This window comes from Cervus canadensis, chromosome 1, assembly GCF_019320065.1.
Source record: "Cervus canadensis isolate Bull #8, Minnesota chromosome 1, ASM1932006v1, whole genome shotgun sequence".
NCBI classification, from domain to species: domain Eukaryota; kingdom Metazoa; phylum Chordata; class Mammalia; order Artiodactyla; family Cervidae; genus Cervus; species Cervus canadensis.
The window spans coordinates 100546970-100569799 of record NC_057386.1 but is presented as its reverse complement, the minus strand read 5'-3'; positions in this window follow the sequence as shown (position 1 = coordinate 100569799).

Sequence of the window (22830 nt, the reverse complement as noted above, 5' to 3'; positions counted from 1 at the left end):
TTCTTTGGAGAAATGTCTGTTTAGGTCTTTTCCCCATTTTTTGATTAGGTTGTTTTTTCTGGTGTTGAGTTGTATGAGCTGCTTGTATATTTTGGAAGTAGATCCTTTGTCAGTTGTTCATTTGGTATTATATTCTCCTATTCTGGGGGTTGCCTTTTCACCTTGCTTATAGTTTCCTTTGCTGTGCAAAAGCTTTTAAGTTTAATCAGGTCCCACTTGTTTACCTTTGATTTTATTTCCATTACTCTAGGAGGTGGGTCATAGAGGATGCTGCTTTGATTTAAATCATTGAGTGTTCTGCCTATGTTTTCCTCTAAGAGTTTAATAATTTCTGGTCTTACATTTAAGTCTTTAATCCATTTTGAGTTTATCTTTGTGTATGGAGTTAGGAAGTGTTCTAATTTCATTCTTTTACATGTCGCTGTCCAGTTTTCTCAGCACCATTTATTGAGGAGGCTGTCTTTGCCCCATTGTATATTCTTGCCTACTTTTTCAAAAATAAGGTACCCATAGGTGCATGGGTACCATGGGTTTATTTCTGGGATTTCTATATTGTTCCATTGGTCTATATTTCTGTTTTTGTGGCAGTACCATACCATCTTTATGACTGTAGCTTTTTAGTATAATCTGAAGTCAAGAAGGTTGATTCCTCCAGCTCCATTCTTATTTCTCAAGACTGCTTTGGCTATTCAGGGTCTTTTGTGTTTCCATATGAATTGTGAAAATTTTTGTTCTGGTTCTGTGAAATAGGCCATTGGTACTTTGATAGAGATTGCATTGAATCTGTAGATTGCTTTTAGTAGTATAGTCATTTTATAATATTGATTCTTCCTACCCAGGAACATCTGTTCCTGTCATCTTTGATTCCTTTCATTAATGTCTTATCATTTTCTCTGTACAGTTCTTTTGTTTCCGTAGGTAGGTTTATTCCTAGATATTTAATTCTTTTTGTTGCAATGGTGAATGGGATTGATTCCTTAATTTCTCTTTCTGATTTTTCATTGTTAGTATATAGAAATGTAAGTGATTTCTGTGTATTGATTTTGTATCCTGCAAATTTGCTAAATTCTCTGATTAGCTCTAGTAATTTTTTGATACTATCTTTATGGTTTTCTATGTGTAGTATCATGTCATCTGCAAACAGTGAGAGCTTTACTTCTTCTTTTCCAATCTGGATTCCTTTTATTTCTTTTTCTTCTCTGATTGCTGTAGCTAGGACTTCCAAAACTATGCTGAATAATAGTGGCAAAAGTGGATACCCTTGTCTTGTTCCTGATCTCAGGGTGAATGCTATCAGTTTTTCTCCATTGAGAATAATGTTTGCTGTAGGCTTATCACATATAGTCTTTACTATGTTGAAGTAGCTTCCTTCTATGCCCATTTTTTAAAGTGTTTTAATCATAAATGGGTGCTGAATTTTGTCAAAGGCTTTTTCTGCATCTATTGAGATTATTATATGGTTTTTATCTTTCAGTTTGTTAATATGGTGTATCACATTGATTGATTTCCATATATTGAAGAATCCTTGCATCCCTGGAATAAGCCCAACTTGATCATGGTGTATGAGCTTTTTGATGTGTTTCTGAATTGTTTGCTAAAATTTTGTTGAGGATTTTTGCGTCTATGTTCAGCAGTGATATTGGCCTGCAGTTTTCTTTTTTTGTGTTGTCTTTGTCAGGTTTTAGTATCAGGGTGATGGTGGCCTCGTAGAATGAATTTGGAAGTGTTCCTTCCTCTGTAATTTTTTCAAAGAGTTTTAGAAGGATAGGCATTAACTCTTCTCTAAAGGTTTGATAGAATTCTCCTGTGAAGACAACTAGTCCTGGGCTTTTGTTTTTGGGGAGATATTTTATCACAGCTTTAATTTCAGTGCTTGTAATTGGGTTGTTCATAATTCATAATTTCTTCCTGGTTCAGTCTTGGAAGATTGAACTTTTCTAAGAATCTGTCCATTTCTTCCAGGTTATCGGTTTTATTGCCATATAGTTGTTCATAATAGTCTCTTATAATCCTTTGTATTTCTGCATTGTCTGTTGTAACCTTCCCTTTTTCACTTCTAATTTTGTTGATTTGATTCTTCTCTCTTTTTTTCTTGATGAGTCTGGCTAAAGGCTTGTCAATTTTGTTTATATTCTCAAAACACCAGCTTTTAGTTTTATTAATCTTTACTATTGTTTTTTTCATTTCTTTTTCATTTCTGCTGGGATCTTTATGATTTCTTCTATTAATTTTGGAGTTTTTTCCCCTTCTTTTTCCAGTTGTTTTAGGTATAAAGTTAGGTTGTCTATTTGATGTTTTTCTTGTTTCCTGAGGTAGGATTGTATCACTATAAACTTCCCTGTTCCAATTGCTTTTGCTGGATCTCATAGGTTTTGAGTTGTCATGTCTTCATTGTCATTTGTTTCTAGAAATTTTTTTTTTATTTCCCTTTTTATTTCTTCAGTAGCCTGTTCGTTATTTAGAAATATGTTGTTTAGTCTCCATGTGTTTGTATTTCTTACAGTTTTTTTCTTGTAATTGACATATAGTCTCATAGCATTGTGGTTGGAGGAGATGCTTGATATGATTTCAATTTTCTTAAATTTACTGAGGTTCGAGTTTTGACCCAAGATGAGAATGTTCCATGTGCACTTGAGAAGTAGGTGTATTCTTCTGCATTTGGATGGAATGTCCTGAAGATAGCAATGAGACGCATCTCATCTAATGTATCATTTAAGACTTGTGTTTCCTTATTAATTTTCTGTTTTGATGATCTGTCCATTGGTGTGAGTGGGGTGTTAAAGTCTCCTACTATTATGGCGCTACTGTCAATTTCTCCTTTTATGTCTGTTAATGTTTGTCTTATGTATTGAGGTGCCCCTATGTTGGGTGCATAGATATTTACAATTGTTATGGCTTCCTCTTGGATTGATCTCTTGATCATTATTGTAGTGTCCTTCCTTATCTCTTGTAATCTTCTTTATTTGAAGGTCTATTTTGTCTGATATGAAGATTGCTCCTCCAGCTTTCTTTTGCTTCTCATTTGCATGGAATATATTATTACATCCTCTCACTTTCAGTCTATATGTGTCTTGAGGTCTGAAGTGGGTTTCTTGTAGACAGCATACAAAAGGGTCTTGTTTTTGTATCCATTCAGCCAGTCTGTGTCTTTTGGTTGGAACATTTAATCCATTTACCTTTAAAGTAATTATTGATACATACATGCTCTTATTGCCATTTTCTAGTTGTTTGGGGTTGATTTTGTAGATCTTTTTCCTTCTCTTGTATTTCTTGACTATGTAAGTCCCTTTAATATTTGTTGTAAAGCTGGTTTGGTGGTACTGACTTCTTTTAACTTTTGCTTGTCTGAAAAGCTTTTTATTTCTCCATCAATTTTGAATGAGATCCTTGCTGGGTAGAGTAATCTTGGTTGTAGACTTTTCCCTTTCAGTACTTTAAATATATCCTGTCTTTCCCTCCTGGCCTGCAGACTTTCTGCTGAAAGGTAGCTGTTAAGCGTATGGGGTTTCCCTTTTTTGTTACTTGTTGCTTCTCCCTTGCTGCCTTTAATATTCTTTGTGTTTAGTCTTTGTTAGTTTGATTAGTATGTGTCTTGGCATGTTTCTCCTTGGGTGGCTCTTGGACTTGATTGACTATTTCCTTTTCATGCTGGGGAAATTTTCAACTATAATCTCTTCAAAAAATTTCTCATACCCTTTCTTTTTCTCTTCTTCTTCTGGAACCCCTATAATTCAAATGTTGGTGTGTTTGATGTGGTCCCAGAGGTCTCAGACTATCCTCAGCTCTTTTATTGTTTTTACTTTATTCTGCTCTTCAGAAATTATTTCCCCCATTTTATCTTCCAGCTCACTGATTTGTTCTGCTTCAGATATTCTGCTATTGATTCCTTCTAGAGTATTTTTAATTTCAGTAATTGTGTTGTTTATATGTTTATTCTTTAATTCTTCTAGGTCTTTGTTAATTGATTCTTGCATTTTCTCCATTTTGTTTTCAAGGTTTTTGATCATCTTTACTATCTTTATTCTGAATTCTTTTTTAGGTGATTTGCCTATTTCCTCTTCATTTATTTGGACTTCTGTGTTTCTAGTTTGTTCCTTTATTTGTGCAATACTTCTCTGCCTTTTCATTATTTTTTTTAAGTTATTGTGTTTGAGGTCTCCTTTTCCCAGGCTTCAAGGAAAGTTGAATTCTTTCCTTGAAGAAGGTTGAATTCTTTCTTGCTTTTTGTTTCTGCCCTTCTAAGGTTGGTCCAGTGGTTTGTGTGAGCTTTGTATAGGGTGAGATTTGTGCTGAGCTCTGTTTGTTTTTCCTCTGATGGGCAAGGCGAGTGAGCTGGTACTACTGTCTGCTGATAATTGGGTTTGTATTTTTGTTTTTTGTTTAGATGAAGTGTCCTGCACAGGGTGCTACTGGTGGTTGGGTGATGCCTGGTCTTGTATTCAAGTGGTTTCCTTAGTGTGAGTTCTCACTATTTGATACTCCCTAGGGTTAGTTCTCTGGTAGTCTAGGGTCTTGGAGTCAGTGCTCCCACTCCAAAGGCTCAGGACTTGATCTCTGGTCAGGAACCAAGAGTCCACAAGTGGTTTGTTGTGGCATTAAGTGAGATGAAAACAAATATCCAAGAATGAGAAACCAAAGATGAACCCCAGACAAATGGCAGTTACAAAATCAGGCAAGTAATAATTAAAATAATGGAATATACACTTATACATATACACCCATGAGCAAGTGAAAACAGTCCAACTAAAATAAAGTACAGTAGATAGCCTGGGTGAAGAGAGGAACTAAAAAATTATATTTACCAGTTAAGAACAAAACTAACTTAAGCACAAACTGGAAAACAAAACTAAAGCAAGGTGCCAAGTGGGGAATAAAGCAATGAAAACAAAACTAACAAATATGTTGACAGGAAAGGAAAGAAAGAAAAGAAAGAAAGAATAGATATGCAAAGTTAAATAGAAGTAGATAAAGAAGATTTATACACATTAAAGATTAGCTGCAAGGGGGAAAGAACAGTAGGAAAGGCAAACAAAGGAATAAGTGTAGACAAAATATAATAGGCTTAAAAGAATTAAAATGTAAAATTATAAAAAAGAGAAAAGGAAAAAAAATGGAAGAAGAAAGAAAAAAAAAAGGAAAACTCCACAGAACTGCAAAAGCCCAACGTAGAGGCAGAGGTTTGTAACAACAAGAAAGTGTGACTGAATATACACTTATACATATACATCCATAAGCAAAATCAAAACAGTCCAACAAAAATAAAGTACAATAGATTGACCTGGTAAACAAAGGAAAACAAAAATTATATCTACTATAATAAAGCTAATTAAAGCACAAACTGGAAAATAAAACTAAAATAAGGTGTTAATTGGGGAATAAAGCAATAAAAATAAAACTAACAAATATGTTGAGAGGAAAGTGGAGAAAGAAAAGAAAGAAAGAATAGATATGCAAAGTTAAATAAAGGTAGATAAAGAAGATTTACATATATTAAAGATTAACTGCAAGGGGAAAAGAACAGTAGGAAAAGCAAACAAAGGAATAAATGTAGAAGAAAACAATAGGTTTAAACAATTAAAATTGAAAAAAGACAAAAGAAACAAAAGAGGAAAACGCCATAGAACTGCAAAAGCCCAATATAGAGGTAGAGGTTTATGACAACAGTAAAAAATGTGACTGAGAAAAAAAAAGTTCAAAAACTTAATTGGACTTCTTAGTGCCAATAAAATCAACAACTGCAATAGAGGAAGGGGGAAGAAAAAAAAAAGAAAAAAATTCAAAAGAATCTACAGAATAAGTCAAAAAACAAGAATAATAAATGTTTTTCTTGAGTCACTGCTGTCAGAGTCCTTTCCCTTTCTGGGAGTCACAGACCACCTCACCTCCCTAGGATGCCCTCCAACACTGTACTGATCTCTGGACCTGCTGTGGGGGCAGCTCAGATTCTAATCTGGTCCTACTCCTGTGTGCTCTTGCCTCCAACGTCCACAGCTATAAAAGCTAGTGTCTTTTCTCTTGTGGGAGCTCTCAATGGCCCTTTATATATTCCACAGACACAGAGTCTGCCTAGTTGACCATGTGGATTTAATCTGCAGCTTGTCAGCTGGTGAGAAGGTTTTGGGTCTTCTTCCTTAGCCACATTGCCCCTGGGTTTCAACTGTGGTTTTATTTCCACCTCTACATGTGGGTCGTCCACTGGAGTTCAGCTCCTGAAGCTGCCCTGGAGGGCTTGGGTTTGACCCTGAGAGGGCCAGGTGTGGAGGGGGTACAATTCCTTGGGTTGCAGGGGTTCTGGCAGCACCAGCTACTCAGCGGGCTTGGCGGCCAGGGCAGCAGAAAATATAGTGTTCTAGAAGGGTATGGCAACCACTATTGACCAATATGCGCCAGTATTCTTGCCTGGGGAACCCCCTCTCTGACAGAGAAGGCTGGTAAGCCACAGTCTACAGGGATGCAAAGAGTCGGAAATGACCCAAGTGACCCTGTGCATATAGACGCAAGACTTTTTTTGCCTGTTGAAGTTCTGCCCCAGGGAGAGTTGAGCACTAAAGTGATGCAGCTGCTTGGCTTGTAGGTACCTTGGTGGCGCCAAGTGTGCAGGGACACGGACTGCCTCCACTGTAGGAGTTATGGCCCTATCAGAGTCTTTTTTCCAGCCTCTTGTAGCTGGTGATCAGAAGGCCTCTTTGGCCAGTCTTTCTCTGTAGCTCATCCTGTTCAGGTACTTGCAGGGCTCCCTTGCCTGGGGTCCTTCTTTGTTGTTCCACATGTCAGGCACATAGAGGGGTCCCCCCTGGCTGGGGTCCCACTCTGTAGTTCAGTGCATCAGGCATTTGATGGGCCGGCCTCTCTATTGTTCAGCTGCCTTGCTGGCATCTGGGGAGAGAGGCTATGGTGATGGCTCCACCCCCTATGTGTGACTCAGCAGTATCGCCTTGCTTCCATGGCTGCCTGGCTTTCCTCCACTAGCATTTCCCACTACAATCTCCTCCCTCACATCCCCTCGATCAATCTCTCTGCAGTTAACAGCAGCCCTTGCCCTGTGATTGCGCCACAATCCCTAAACTCCAGTTCCCAGCTGCTGCCCCTTCCAGGAGACCAGCGTTTCTGTCCAGGGCATGTATGATTGTGTCAAGGACTGTCTGACTCTCATTCCATTTAGGCTGCCACAGATCAGCTGTTTCACTCTCAGCCTTAAATGTTTCTTCTCTGACTCAGACAATTGCCCTGCTGTGGGTTTCAACCCCTGCTTCAGTTCACCCGCTAAAGGCAGGTCTGGTCCTACTAACACTCCGTTTTCCCCCCTAGTTCCTTCATCCTACCAAGTTTTGTGTGGTTCTATATATTATTTTCCACTGGTCAGATACTCCTGTCCCCTCTCAGCTGGTGTTCTGCATGCACTTCTGTGTCTGAAGGTGTATTCCTGATGTATCTGTGGAGAGAAATGTACTCCACGTCCACCTACTCCTCTGCCATCTTGTTCTCTCAGAGATGAGATCTTTTCAGAGAGAAGATGATGAGTCAAAGGGACACATTGAATGTGAACTGCTTGTTGGACACTTATAGATGACCGATTGAGAATTAAATGCGCAAATGTGAAACTCAGAGTAAGGGTCCTGGCAGCCCTCATAGAAGGAACTTGCCTGCTGCCTCTGGGAAGATAATGATCACAATTCAACAGATACACTGAACAGGACTTATCTGTGGGGATAAAATTAGAATCAAAATCGAGTGCAATTGCTTCCTGTCTAGTACAGCCTACCATTAGAGCCTGTCTTCTGCATTCTATCTTTTATTCTGGATCCTGAATGGAAAGGGAGCTCGGGGAGGGAGGTCAGGTCTTTTCATCTCCCCTCAGGCTGGCAGGGGCAGATTTATAACATTCTATAATCGAACAGTAGCTTCTTTACTGTCAAGAAATTTCTGAGTTTCTGGTTGCTTTTGTAAAGACTGGATTTAAGTGCTCTGAAAACAATAGCAACAATGTTTTGGTTTGAAATAGAAGTAAAACCCTCCAAAATTAGAGTGCTATTTTATATAGATTTTGTTAAGCAGACAAAGCTATGGCACAGACAGCAGTAATGAATGACATTTATTGAACATTCCAGGTCTGAGTGCTATTCTGTGTTTAACATATATTAACTCACTTAATTCTCACTACAATTTTGGGGTATAGATAAAATTATTTTACAGAAGAGGAAACAAACCCCAAAATCTAAATATTTTATCCAGAGTTAAACAGCTAGTAGGTGATAAAGAAAGATTTGAATTTAGTCTGTCTGAGTCTATAGATTATGCTCTTATTAAGTATTTAATATTTGCTGTATTAATAAAAAACAAAGAACTTTGACTTCAGCATAGCAGATGAAATCTATGTATTAGCATAACACACATAATAAATAGAGCGATAAAATACCACAGAAAAGGCTAATAGAATAAAGAAATAATTTGTGTGTTTTTCTCATTTAACCTAGGTTTTTACTCCACACTCTCTCTGAACAAAACTTGCAGTGCAGAGGATTCCCATCAGCATCTTTTGTTTTATTCTGTTTCAGCTATTTCCTCACCAGAACTCTTGTGCAGTGTGGCCCACCATTCACACACACACACACACACACCTGTTGAAAATGACCTAGTGCAGAAAGGTCTTATTTGTATATTAAGGATGGTTGTCATTAAGAAAGCTGGATTCTTATGAGAAATCTATTTTTAGCAAGAGGTTCAGTTCAGTTCAGTCACTCAGTCATGTCCGACTCTTTGTGACCCCATGGACTGCAGCATGCCAGGCTTCCCTGTCCATCTCCAATTCCTGGAGCTTACTCAAACTCATGTCCATCAAGTCGGTGATGCCATCCAACCATCTCATCCTCTGTTGTCCCCTTCACCTCCTGCCTTCAGTCTTTTCCAGAATCAGGGTCTTTTCCAATGAGTCAGTTCTTTGCATCAGGTGGCCAAAGTATTGGAGCTTCAGCTTCACCATCAGTCCTTCCAATGAATATTCAGGACTGATTTCCTTTAGGATTGACTGGTTTGATCTCCTCACATCCAAGGGACTCTCAAGAGTCCTCTCCACCACCACAGTTCAAATTCTTCGGTGCTCAGCTTTCTTTATAGTTCAACTCTCACAGCCACACGTGACTACTGGAAAAACCATAGCTTTGACTAGATGGACCTTTGTTGGCAAAGTAATGTCTCTGCTTTTTAATATGCTGTCTAGGTTGGTCATAGCTTTTCTTCCAAGGAGCAAATGTCTTTTAATTTCATGGCTGCAGTCACCATCTGCAGTGATTTTGAAGCCCCCCAAAATAAAGTCTGCCACTGTTTCCATTGTTTCCCTATCTATTTGCCACGAAGTGGTGGGACTGGATGCCATGATCTTAGTTTTCTGAATGTTGAGTTTTAAGTCAACTTTTTCACTCTCCTCTTTCACTGTCATCAAGAGGCTCTTTAGCTCTTCTTTGCTTTCTGCCATAAGGGTGATGTCATCTGCATATCTGAGGTTAGTGAAGTTTCTCCTGGCAATCTTGATTCCAGTTTGTGCTTCATCCAGTCTGGCATTTCACATGATGTACTCTGCATATAAGTTAAATAAGCAGGGTGACAATATACAACCTTGACATACTCCTTTTCCTATTTGGAACCAGTCTGTTGTTCTGTGTCCAGTTCTAACTGTTGCTTCTTGAACTGCACACACATTTTTCAGGAGGCAGGTAAGGTGGTCTGGTATTCCCATCTCTTTCAGAATTTTCCATAGTTGTGATCCACACAGTCAAATGCTTTGGTGCAGTCAATAAAGCAGAAATAGATGTTTTTCTGGAACTTTCTTGCTTTTTCGATGATCCAGCGGACGTTGGCAATTTGATCTCTGGTTCCTCTGCCTTTTCTAAATCCAGCTTGAACATCTGGAAGTTCACAGTTGATGTACTGTTGAAACCTGGCTTGGAGGATTTTGAGCATTACTTTGCTAGCATGTGAGATAAGAACAATTGTGAGGTAATTTGAACCTTCTTTGGCATTGCCTTTCTTTGGGATTCAGACGGTAAAAGTGTCTACCTACAATGCGGGGGACCTGGGTTCTATCTCTGGGTCGGGAAGATTCCCTGGAGAAGGAAATGGCAACCCACTCCAGTACTCTTGCCTGGAAAATCCCATGAATGGGGAAGCCCGGTAGGCTACAACACATGGGATCGCAAAGAGTTGAACATTACTGAGCGACTTCACTTTCTTTCTTTCTTTGGGATTGGAATGAAAACTGACCTTTTTCCAGTCCTGTGGCCACTGCTGAGTTTTCCAAATTTTCTGGCATATTGAGGGCAGCACTTTCATGGCATCATCTTTTAGGATTTGAAATAGCTCAACTGGAATTTCATAACTCCACTAACTTTGTTCATAGTGATGCTTCCTAAGGCCCACTTGATTTCCCATTCTAGGATGTCTGGCTCTAGGTGAGTGATCACACCATTGTGCTTATCTGGGTCATGAAGAATTTTTATGAGAAATCTACTTTTAGCAAGAGGTAGTTGAATAAAGAATTGCTGTGAGGCAGTTTTTGCATAGAGTCAGCAAAAGTGCTTTGAAAAATAAGATTAAAATATACGTTATATATAAATTCAGTATGATCACATTTATGAAAAGCACCAGCTGTTTTAAATAAAAATAATAATAGCTAACATTCATTAAGCACTTACCATGAGTTGTTTCTTGCTTTGGGTTCTTTTAGTGGCTTAACTTAGTCCTTTTGATGGTCCCATCAGTTAGGATCATATTTTCCCACTTTATGGATGAGGAAACAAAAAAGTTCAAGAACTTGCCCAAGAACACAGTTAAAAAATTTAGAGAGAATATTATTTAGGTGATCATTCAAATCATATTTCTCTTCTATTTTATTTCATCATGATTTTTGATTATTAGAAATGCAATTTATTGCAGATAGGTGTAATTTGTGGTTATAATTTTATTTTTGCTCTATTTCAGTGACTTTTGTGTGATTAGAGCAAAATTCTTGAGACAGTAAGCATACAAGTTCTTTTCTAATGACACCTTAACATGCATTATTGTTGCATTTTATGCAAATAATTTTGATTGGATGATTTTCCTATGTGAGTTTCACTAATTGCATTTACTTGCCAGATATTATACTTCAACATTTTCAGTTCATGTTGGCATTAAAAGTCCACTGAAAACACAATTCAATACTCAACTCAAAACACAACTTAAGCTAGATTCATTAGGTATAAGGAGCCTGAAAACCTGAACTACAAGGAAAACTAAGGAGTAGAAATCTAGAGCCAGGTTTCAGACAGCTGAAGTTTTCGATAAAAATTCCTTTACAAGGTTATTGTTTGTATAGTTCTTAGCAAAAGCATTTTTCATGTTTAGAAAGTGTACCTAAACTTTCAGATAAGTGTGTATTTTGTTTGTTGAGTTTTTGTTAGCTTTAAAAACAAGATCATTTTATTCTTTTATGATTGCCTTAATATCTCTCTTGCTTGATGTTTTCTGTTATCATATTGTTACTATGGCTGCCTATTTAGAAAAAGACTATTGAAAGCATGACTTCTGAAGGTACCTTCAGAGCATAGTAAGTCCTCATATCTATAGGTAATTGGTTCTTTGGAAATAAAACAATGATTGGAAATTAATCTAAGTTCTAAATTCAAATATTAAAGTATGCATTTTGAAATTTTTGATTAGATTAAGAATAAATAACATGAGATATGCTCTCTTTTACAAAATATTGGAGGATAGTTGATTTACAATGTCTTGTTAGTTTCAGGTGTACGGCAAAGTGAATCAGTTACACACACACACATATATTCATTCTTTTTTAGATTCTTTTCCCATATAGGCCATTGCAGAGTATTGAGTAGAGTTCCCTGTTTTAGTTATCTATTTTATATATAGTAGTGTGTAAATGTTAATCTAAATCTTCCAATTTATCTCTCTCCTTGACCACCTTATCCTTGGTAACCATAAGTTTATTTTCTATAGAAGTCTGTAACATGACTTCTGTTTTCTGGATAAGTTCATTTATACACCTATTTTTTTTTTATAGATTCCATATAAAAGTGACATATTTGTCTTTTTCTGTCTGACATCACTCAGTATGACAATCACTATCTAGGCTCATCCTGTTGCTGCAAGTGGCATTATTTCATTCTTTTTTTGTGGCTGAGTAATATTCCATTGAATATATGTCCCACATCTTTATCTGTTAATCTTCCAGTGGACATTTAGGTTGTTTCCATGTCCTGGCTATTGCACATAGAGCTGCAATGAACATGGGGTGCATGTATCTTTTCAGATTATGGTTTTCTCAGGATATATGCCCAGGAGTGGAATTATAGGATCATATGGTAGCTCTATTTTTAGTTTTTTCTTTTGCATCTCCTTCATTGGCAGGAGGGTTCTTTACCACTAGTGCCACCTGGGAAGTCTCTGTTTTTAGTTTTTTTTAAGGAACCTCCATACTCTTCTCCATAGTGGCTGCACAAATTTACTTTCCCACCAACAGTGTAGACAGTTTCCCCTTTCCCCACACACTCTACAGCCTTTATTATTTGTATATTTTTTGATGATGGCCATTCTGAGTGGTGTGAGGTGATACTTCATTATAGTTTTGATTTGCATTTCTCTAGTGTTAATGATGTTGAGCACTGAGCATTTTTCATGTGTTTGTTGGCCACCCGTGTGTCTTCTATGGAGAACTGTCTATTGAGATCGCCTGGCCATTTCTTGATTGGGTTGTTTGCTTTTTTGATATTGAGCTGCATGGACTGTTTGAATATTTTGGACACTAACCCCTTGTCAGTTGCTTCGTTTGCAAATATTTTCTCCCATTCTGAGGGCTGTCTTTTCAACGTATTTATGGTTTCCTTTGTTGTGCAAAAGCTTTTAAGTTTAATTAGGTTCCATTTGTTTATTTTTGTTTTTTATCATTATTCTAGGAAGTGGATTGAAAAAGATCTTATATCAGAGAGTGTTCTGCCTATGTTTTCCTCTAAGAGTGTTATAGTTTAGGTCTTTATAAGTTTGGGTCTTTAATCCATTTTGAGTTTATTTTTGTGTATGGTGTTAGAGAATGTTCAAATTTCATCCTTTTACAGGTATCTGTCTAGTTTTCCCAGCACCACTTCTTGAAGAGATCATCTTTCCTCCCTTGTGTATTCTTGTTTCCTTTGTCATAGATTAGGTAACCATAGACATATGGGCTAATCTTTGAACTTTCTATCCTCTTTCATTGATGTATATTTCTGTTTTTGTTTCAGTAACATACTGTTTTGATGACCATAGCTTTTAGTATAGTCTGAAGTCAGGGAGCCTGATTCCCCCCAGCTTCATTTTCCTATTTCAAGAAAAATGGACAGAAGATCTAAATAGACATTTCTCCAAAGAAGATATACAGATGGCCATGAGGTACATGAAAAGATGCTCAGCATCACTAATTGTTAGAGAAATGCAAATCTAAACTACAATGAAGTATCACCTTATACTGGTCAGCATGGCCAACATCAAAAAATCTGCAAGGAATAAATGCTGGAGAGGGTGTAAAGAAAAGGGAACTCTTCTACACTGTTGATGCGGAAGTAAATTGGTGCAGCCACTATGAGATTGGTATGGAGGCTCCTTAAAACACTAAAAATAGAGCTACCATAGGACACAGTAGTTCTACTCTTGGGCATATATCCAGAGAAAAATCATAATTTGAAAAGATACAAATACTTCCAATGTTCATTGCAGCACTATTTGCAATAGCCAGGACATGGAAGCAACCTAAATGCCCACTGAAAGATGAATGGATAAAGACGATGTGGTACATATATACAATGAAATATCACTCAGCCAGAAAAAGAATAAAATAATTACATTTGAAGCAACATGAATAGACCTAGAAATTTTCATACTGAATGAAGTAAAGCAGATAAACAAATATTATATGATATGTGGAATCTAAAAAAATGGCATAAATGAACCTATTTACAAAACAGAAATGGAGTCACAGATATAAAAAGCAAACATGGTTAACAGGGGGGAAAGGAGAGTGAAGGATAAGTTGGGAGATTAGGATTGACACATACACAGTATTATATGTAAAACTGATAACTAATAAGAACCTATTGTATGATATGGGGAACTCTATTCAATACTCTATACTGAATGATCTATATGGCAGTAGAATCTAGAAAAGATATATATCTAGGGTAGATATATAACTGATTCACTTTACTGCAAAGACTAATACAACACTGTAAATTCATTATACTTCAATAAATTAAAAATTAATTTTAAAAACCTGGAAAAAGATAAAATCTTCCAATTGCAAGGAGGAAGAAAAAGAAAATTCTTTGAAAAAATCATAAGTGGTATCAAAATATTTATTCTTTTGAGTAGGCTTGGCTGGAGAACTAGCCTTCAGTCATTATCAAAGACAGAAATGTTTCTTACCCAGGAAATCAGACAGGTCAGCTCATGTAGGTATGTGCATGCGTGTGTCTTCTAAAAGAGTTCTGAAGTTGCCACGAAAAATGAAAGCATTTCTGGAATTAGTGTCTGGCTCCTAAGATAATTCTTTTGAAGAAATATTCATTTGGTCATACAATTTACAAATATGGTAGTTGAGTCCATTTCATTTCCTTTAAAAAGTACTTTACAGTGTAGCTTTTTGGTCTGCTCTTTTTCAGTCTGATTACACGTCCCCAAGCCTCAAAAACTTCCCTACTTGGTGGCCTCCATTCAGCCCCAGCTACATAAGAATGGTCAGCATCAGAAACTGTAAGAGCTGTATGCAGAAACTGCTTCAAAATTCCATTGGTTAGTTTAACCTTCCTCTCTTTACCTTTTGTCTTTCAGAGTCAATCTGACCCAGGATCCTGGATTTCAGAGTTAACCACCAATGATCATATTGTCTGCATTTATGGTTTTTTCTTTGCTCCCAAATGTTGACTTGTTCATGGGATTACACATTATTTTAGTTCCTCATCGGATTACATGTTTATTTAGTTTATTTTAGTTCCTAAAATCTTACAACTTCCCACGCACACCTCTGGATCTGAAGTTCTTTGACTTCTCTGTGAATAAAAGTTCACGGCCCTGCTGTGTTCCTAGGCCTCATGAAGCCCAGAGCCCTGTTCCCACACCAAGATGAATGCTGATCATTAATGCAAAACCTTAATGGCATTTATTCCTAGAAATATGACTGAAGCTCTTTTTTCAACTTTCCACGTCTCTTTCTCTGTTTCATGATGATTTGAGGAGAGAAGTATGTGTCTTACACCATCTGCACTGTCTTCTCCTCACTGCTAGTTGCTTAGGCCAAAAAGTCTGCAGCTTCCTTTAGAAACAAAATAAAACCCAAATTTCCTAGTAAACTCTACAAACCCTATGTGAGGGTCTCTCCTTCTCTTCAACCCGTCTCCCTCCATCCTTCCCCTTATTCACTATCTTCCAGCCACTCTGACCTCTTCTGCTACGGAACAGACTAAGCTTGTTCTCAATTTTAGGATTCTAGGTTCATGTGTCTTTTGGAAATACTTGATTTTTGGATTTCTGCATGGTTGCCTCTTCTCAACATCCAGACCCCAACTCTCGCCTTCTCTACCCACCGTGGGTTCCTGCCCCTCATCGCTGGTCTTCCTTTCTCACATAAATCAGAAGTAAGCCAGATAGCTGCTTTAACACTTTTTGGAGCTCTTGAGGCCTCTTCTTCCACAGAATTCTGAAAATGACAACCTAGCTAGTTTTCTTCCTGTATTTGGACTTGCCCTGATTTTTAAAATGTTTCTTGGCTTCGTGCATTGAGCTCCTTAGCTAGTGTCTGGTTCATAGAATTTGGACAGTTTTCTTGAATTCTGAACTTCCTTGGTTATAAACACTGTGTGGGTTTGTTTACTTAGCTGGTGTGAGCAATCGGGCTGTACCACGGCATCGAGTCCTGCATCTTCCCTTCATCTTACTCTGGCCCTGGCATCTAGCCCCTCAGCTAGGAAGCAGGAAGAGTCAAAGCCTTAGGTGTCATCAGCAGCTTTCTTACCCAACACAAGAAATGTCTCTGTCATTTCCTGCTACAGGGCCATCCAGCTCCTCTGAGCATAACTCTGGGAACCTGAAAATCTCTGTTTCACCAGCCAAACCATAGCTTCGTGAAACTCTAAGACATCCTAGAGACTTCGTCCTTATGTTTGTCTCTAACTGTTTCCTGGAAACCTCTACAGAATGATTCTAATTCTGCATCTTAGATCACATAGTATAAATTCCTGTCACATGCTGACCATCTGGCTATGTGGTTAAGTATGAACAGGATAAATTTATAACGAGGATAAGATCATAAGGGGATGAAGACATGGAACCGAGAGGTAAGGGATCAGCCTAGATAAGCAAGAAAAGCAATTACATCAAGATCACAGTGTCATGGTTTGGCAATCAGGGGGCCATGTCTCCCTTCTCATCATCTGCTGATGCTGTTAATTTTCTCCTGAGAATTCAGGAATAAACAAGCTTGCTACCTCTGAAAGGAAAGAGGCTCCCAAGAAGCACTGAAGGGAGAAATGAGGAACAAAAAGCCTTAAATCTTTCTAAAGGTGATTTGTGACATCCTCAACACCTGCTCTCTCGTGTAGAAAACCAATTACACTCATTTTTTTTTCAGTTACACTTTAATGTTTCTATTTCCTGCAGATTGGAGCCAAATCACTTTGAGCCTCAATTGTCTCTGATCCCTGTCCCCAAAAATATTTCTCAAGAAATTTCCTAGCTGAGTTCTTGTAACACAGCTTTTTTTTTTTTTCTTTCTTTTTTCTTTTAGGTCTCACTATGCACCATGTGGGACCTTAGTTCTTCAACCAGGGATCAAACCTGCTTCCCCTGCATTGGGAGCTTGGAGTCTTAACCACTGGACCATTAGGGAAGCCCCCGATGTAGCTTTTTAATATTTTTCCTTTGGAAAGTCAGACATCTGTCTATCTTCCCTTATTCCACCACTGTGACATTTATTGAGGCTAAAATGTCAAGTTTATACCTATCCCTCGAGGTGTTGTGGCCCAGATGTTGGTGGTCTCTTTCCTTCTCTGATGGTGTCATTCCTCACATGCAGGACGATTTTTACCTCAGACTGAAGGGTCTCGGGACACAATTTTCCTGAAACATGAATGCTAGCACACAGCCTGTGGTCACCCACTCAGCTTAGAGGGTTTACATGCATCAAAGAATCTTTTCTAGGCTTACTTTTCTTCCTCCTCCATGGTTGGTTCCTTGACTTTATTTTCTTGCTAGTTAATCTGTCCTTTCACCTTGTAACATGAGACTCAATTTTCTTCTTTGGTCCCTTTAAGTCCCCGGAAGAACTAATTTCTCTCAGAGGGGCTTGAAACCCAAGGGGCTTGAAACCTTGAGGTCAAAGTGAAGCTTCTCTCCATGGTCACCTAAATAGTGATGGAGGATAGAACTCCCTAGAGTGTGGCATTGGCAACTGTGTTGTTAGTCTTCTCTCTGCTTTAAGAATGAGATTCTAATCAGTCCGGTTTGTAAAATATTTCTAACTCAATCCTTCCATCCTGAATATCTTCTGTCTTATGTTATATTTCCACTCTTCTTCCTTCTTTTCTGCACTGCAAACCTGCTTGGCAGTGATTTTGCTTTATCATCTATGAGTTCCAACTTGCAGCCCGGGGAGCAAGTGAAAGAATGTACTTCTCAAACCTCTAAGTTGCTTGTTCATCAGCATCTGCCCCTTCCTGCCTCAGCATCTTTTCCCAACCTTACTCTGGGGTCATTCAGCCTCCTTTTCTGGAAAGCACTTGCATTTTGTCAAGCTATAAGAACACATATCAATAGCCAATAGACTCTCTCTTTTTCTGGTTTGATGTGATCCACTTAAACCAACACACCTCTACTTCATTATAATTCATCTGGATCCAGCCAGAAGAAATGGTCTCCCCTTCCTTCTTTTTCTCCTACACCACCTCACCTTTACCATGCACACTGTTCCAAGGTCAAAAACACTGAAAGGCTAAGGAAAAATTCCATAGAAGTAATGTTTTTCTTCAGGAGTCTAAAGAACTGGAGTGATTTCCTAAGAAACTCACAAAAGATTAGCCGCAGGATGTCTCAATGAAACTCTTTATACTCTGGGAATTACACATCAGTGATTGAATTTATGATACACCTAAGGTCTGCATCTTGTCACATGAGACATTTCACAAGGAGAAGAGAAATTTTAAAAAATAAAATTGATGAAGCCAGCAGACTTCCCTCAGATGTCATCACATTATCCCATCTCTCAGTCCCCAGCTCCGGGTCCCCTTAGTTTGTATCTGCTCCATCTCCCCACTCTTCCCTTCTTCAGACACTGAGACAAAACTCAACATAGTTACTAAAGCAACTTTTATTTTGACAGCTTTAGTATTTCATCATTAAGCCTTCATTTCAATGGAAAATATCCTCCCACGCCCTTGACCGAAGATGCCTTTCTCATTAAGCCCAAGTTTTTGCCTCTTCTTACATAGCACATGCATACACAACCCACCTGCTTCGGGTTACTGTCCATCTGTTCTTTGAGACAAACCCTGTTGCATGTAAAAACAAGTTTTTTTTTTTTTTCTTTTTATGGACACTATGTTTCTGTGCAAATGGAATTTGTAATCCAATTGGGTCATCATTTTAGACACACAAAAAAAGAAGTTTCAAGAACTTCGTGACAATTGATTTGTGGAATATCCTTGTTATAAAAGAATAATAAGTTTATTTGTTTTTAAGGAAATATTTCTGATAGACAATAGACAGTTTTGATTTTTTGATATATAATCACTGGGACTGTAAGTTCAACAAAAAAGGGAGTTTCTTCCTTCACTGAAACTCTCAAGTGGAGCTGGAAGTCATGCAGCCTGTAGGCTTGCAGAGCTACTGGGACTTTGGGAGCGTCTGGCATGCTCCCAGGCTTAGGCCCCTTTGAGGATTCGAAAAGGAACACATGGACCCTCTTCCCAGCACATGCCTCCAGAATTCTTCATTCTGTATCAGCAGCTCTTGTGTCCTCTGAGGTCACAGATCAAAGGTAAAGAACATTTGCTTTAGTCCAAGTCTTCATTTAAATTTTTTTAAATTAAAAAATTGGAGTATAATTGCTTTATAATGCTGTGTTAGTTTCTGCTGCGCAACAGTGTGAATCAGATGTATATATACATATACCCCCTCTCTCTTGAGCCTCACTCCCACCCTTCTAGATCATCACAGAGCTTCAAACTGAGCTTCCCGTGCTATGCAGCAGCTTCCAACTAGCTGTCTATGACAAAGAAACTGAAGCTCATAGAAGCTCACTGACTTCTTTAGAGTTCTAGTTACTTAAGCCTGTGTCCTGAACACAATTGGAGCTTCCTACCCAGGTTAAGTGTCCTATTCAGGTTTAAAGCCTAGGAATCATGTTATTAACACAACAACCATTTCCTTACTCTAATAGATTGTGTTTTCTTATTTAAAGAATATGTTTGGATATTACATCTGCTTATTTTTTATCAATGAATACATTTATAACATTAAATTTAATCACCTTTGCAGTAAAGGATACTGTATCCCCAGGGGTTAATTGGTCTTCTACAGCTCAGTTATCTATGGAGAAATATTCAGAATATTTTTCAAATGTTAGTCGCTCAGTTGTATCCGACTCTTTGTGACCCCATGAACTGTAGTCCACCAGGCTCCTCTGTCCATGAAATTCTCTAGGCAAGAATACCGGAGTGGGTTGCCATTTCCTTCTCCAGGGGACCTTCTGGGCCCAGGGACTGAACTCCGGTCACCAGCATTGCAGGCAAATTCTTTACCGTCTGAGCCACCAGGGAATAGTCTCTTGCATTACCTTGTCCTTTGTGTTTCAATGATCTTGGAACTTAAGCAGGTGTTCATTACTAAAATTATTATTTTCATTTGTAATTTAATCTTATTTTTAAAATTTTATTTTTTAATTGAAGTGCAGTTGATGTACAATGTTGTATTAGATTCAGGCGTACAGTACAGTGATTCAGTTATTTCTATTCTTTTTCAGATTCTTTTCCCTTACAGGTGATTATAAAATATTGAGTATAGTATATTATTCAGCCATGAAAAAAAATAATGCCTTTTTCAGCAACATGAATGGACCTAGGGGCTATCATACTAAGTGAAGTAAGTCAGACAGAGAAAGACAAGTATCATATGATATCACTTGTATGTGAAATCTAAAGAAATGTTACAAATGAACTTATTTACAAAACGGAAATAGACCCACAGATTTAGAGAACAAACTTACAGTTACCAAAAATGGAGAGGAGGGAGTACATAATTTTATTTTATAATAAAGAATTTAAAGAGACCATAAGGCCTGCAGATTGATTTTGCCAAAGGCAGCATTGATTTTAATCGCCTCTGAGACTGTCGGCTCTGCTTTTCACTATTGGATCACATCAAGTATTAGAGGAAAAGAGTGTTTGGAAAAGTACTCTAAGAAAAATGAGGTGAAAATTAGAATTTCACAGCCTTTCTCTCTTCCGTTATGTACATAGTCTAATTCCTGTCTCGCTAACATGAGGTTGCACAGTGATTTAGGGCCACTTTAATCATTTTAATGTTCTCGCTCAGTTGCAGGGGAAAATGAAATAGCTGAGTTTATGCTAAAAATAAACCTCACAGCTTTGCTGGATTGCACAACCTTGAGTGTAAACAACTGTCCCCCCTCTTGGAAACTAATCCTGCCTGGCTTTTGACTTTCCCAAGAGATTGCTCTAATAGATTTTTTAAGCTGCATGTTGAATAATTGTTTCCACAACCAGCACAGATTGGTTTTCTCAAAAGAAAAAATGAAAATGAAAGTTCTATCCAATTAAAAAAGAGCTATTAATACTCTGCTGGTCTGGAAAGGAAAAGCCTGTGCTTCAGAAGCCTATGCCGTTTATCACAGAAACAAATTTTCACAGCCACGGAAGAGTGGGGTGAGAAATTAGAAGTTTTATGAAGAACTAGAAAACAGACACTTCAGCTCTTTTTAGTTGGCCTGCGGGAGAATATTAACATCCCTGGCAGAGGGGAGCAGATGCCTTCACACCGGCCCCGGCAACTTTCCACCGCAGGGAACACGGCTCAGCACAGAGTGGCCTGAGTTCACCCTGGGTTCTTGGTTATTAAACCACATACACACAGCTGGCCATGTCATAGGGCGTCTAGATTTAGAATATTCTTTATTTTATGATCTGATAGATGTTCCTTTCAATTAAATAATGTATTGCCTTGTGAACAAAATGTTTTGGAATTTCTGATTGTTAGAGAAGCTAACCATTTGGCATTTCTTTTAACACTTTGCAGTTTTAAAAAGTTTATTTATTTATTTATTTTTGGCTGCATCAGGGCTTAGCTGCTGCACGCGGGATCTTTCCTTGTGGTGCGTGAATTGTTCGTTGAGACATGTGGTCGTCTCTCTAGTTGTGGAGCAAGGGCTCAGTAGTTGCGGTGAATGGCTTAGTTGCTCTGAAGCATGTGGGATCTTAGTTCCCTGACCAGGGATTAAACTTGCATACCCTGCACTGGAAGGTGGACTCTTTAACCCTGGACCACCAGGGAAGTCCCACCATTTAGCATTATTAAGCCCAAGTCAAGGAAAATGCCCGTGTGAATTTATATTCAAGCTTTAAGGGTTGGGGTCCAGTCAAGTTGTTAATGCTCCCATCAGTGCAGTTCTAGTCCACCAGCCCATTTCTTAACCCTTTGGTGCAAACAGACCCAGAGTCCAAGAAGGATAAACACAGCAGTATCAGTGTAAAAATCAGGGTGAGTGAGGACTTATGTTTCTCAAATGTGGTCCCCCAACCATCTACATTAGACTTTTTTCTTGGTTTTTGTTTGCTTTTAAAGCTAATTCCTGGACTCTATCCAAAATCCAAAGAATCTGAATATATGAAAACAGGTACAAACAATACATAATTTTAACAAACACACTGTGGGAATCTCATAAAGAAAAGAAGGACTACCACCCTCAGGTAAAAGGTAGGGGGACAAGCAATGAGAAAGCCCAGAAATGTGGACAGGCCTTTGTGTCCTGCCCTGAGATGGTAGAGGTTTCTGGATCACAAAATGGGTCCTGCAGCTCCTGTGTCATGATTTTATCATTAGTAGAAACTTTGAATGCAGCAGAAAGTGAAATAAAAATATTTTACCCATTTAGGTCTTCATGAGTATTTTATTTTAAATTTATTGAAAAGAATGGAGTGCCTTTCTGATAACTATATCCCTCAAGGAGCCTAAAATACATTTCAAATTTGAAGGTAGACCTACTTTTATTCCAATTTAGACATTATAAATGAAATCTTTATGATAAATACACTGTTGAAATGTAAATATTCTTGAGTGTGCCTGCTAAGTAACTTCATTCGTATCCAACTCTTTGCACCCCTGTGAACTCTAGCCCACCAAGTTCCTCTGTTATCGGAATTCTCCAGACAAGAATACTGGAATGAGTTGCTGTGCCCTCCTCCAGAGGATCTTCCTGACCCAGGGATTGAACCTGTGTCTCTTATGTCTCCTGAATTGGCAGGTGGGTTCTTGCCACCTGGGAAGCCCAAATATTCATTGTATCAATTTCAAAATCACATGAGTATTCATCAAGATACAGCATAGGCTGAGTCATGAAACAAGTTGCAGCACATTTCAAATATCTGAACTCCTAGGGGTGTATTCTAAATGGACAGATGCCTTCTCTACACTGCCTCTCTCTCTATCTATCTATCTATATAATTATTATTAATATATATAAAAATGTAACTATACAATCATCATCAGATACTCAGAAAAGGTGGGTAAGAAACAGGATATTTA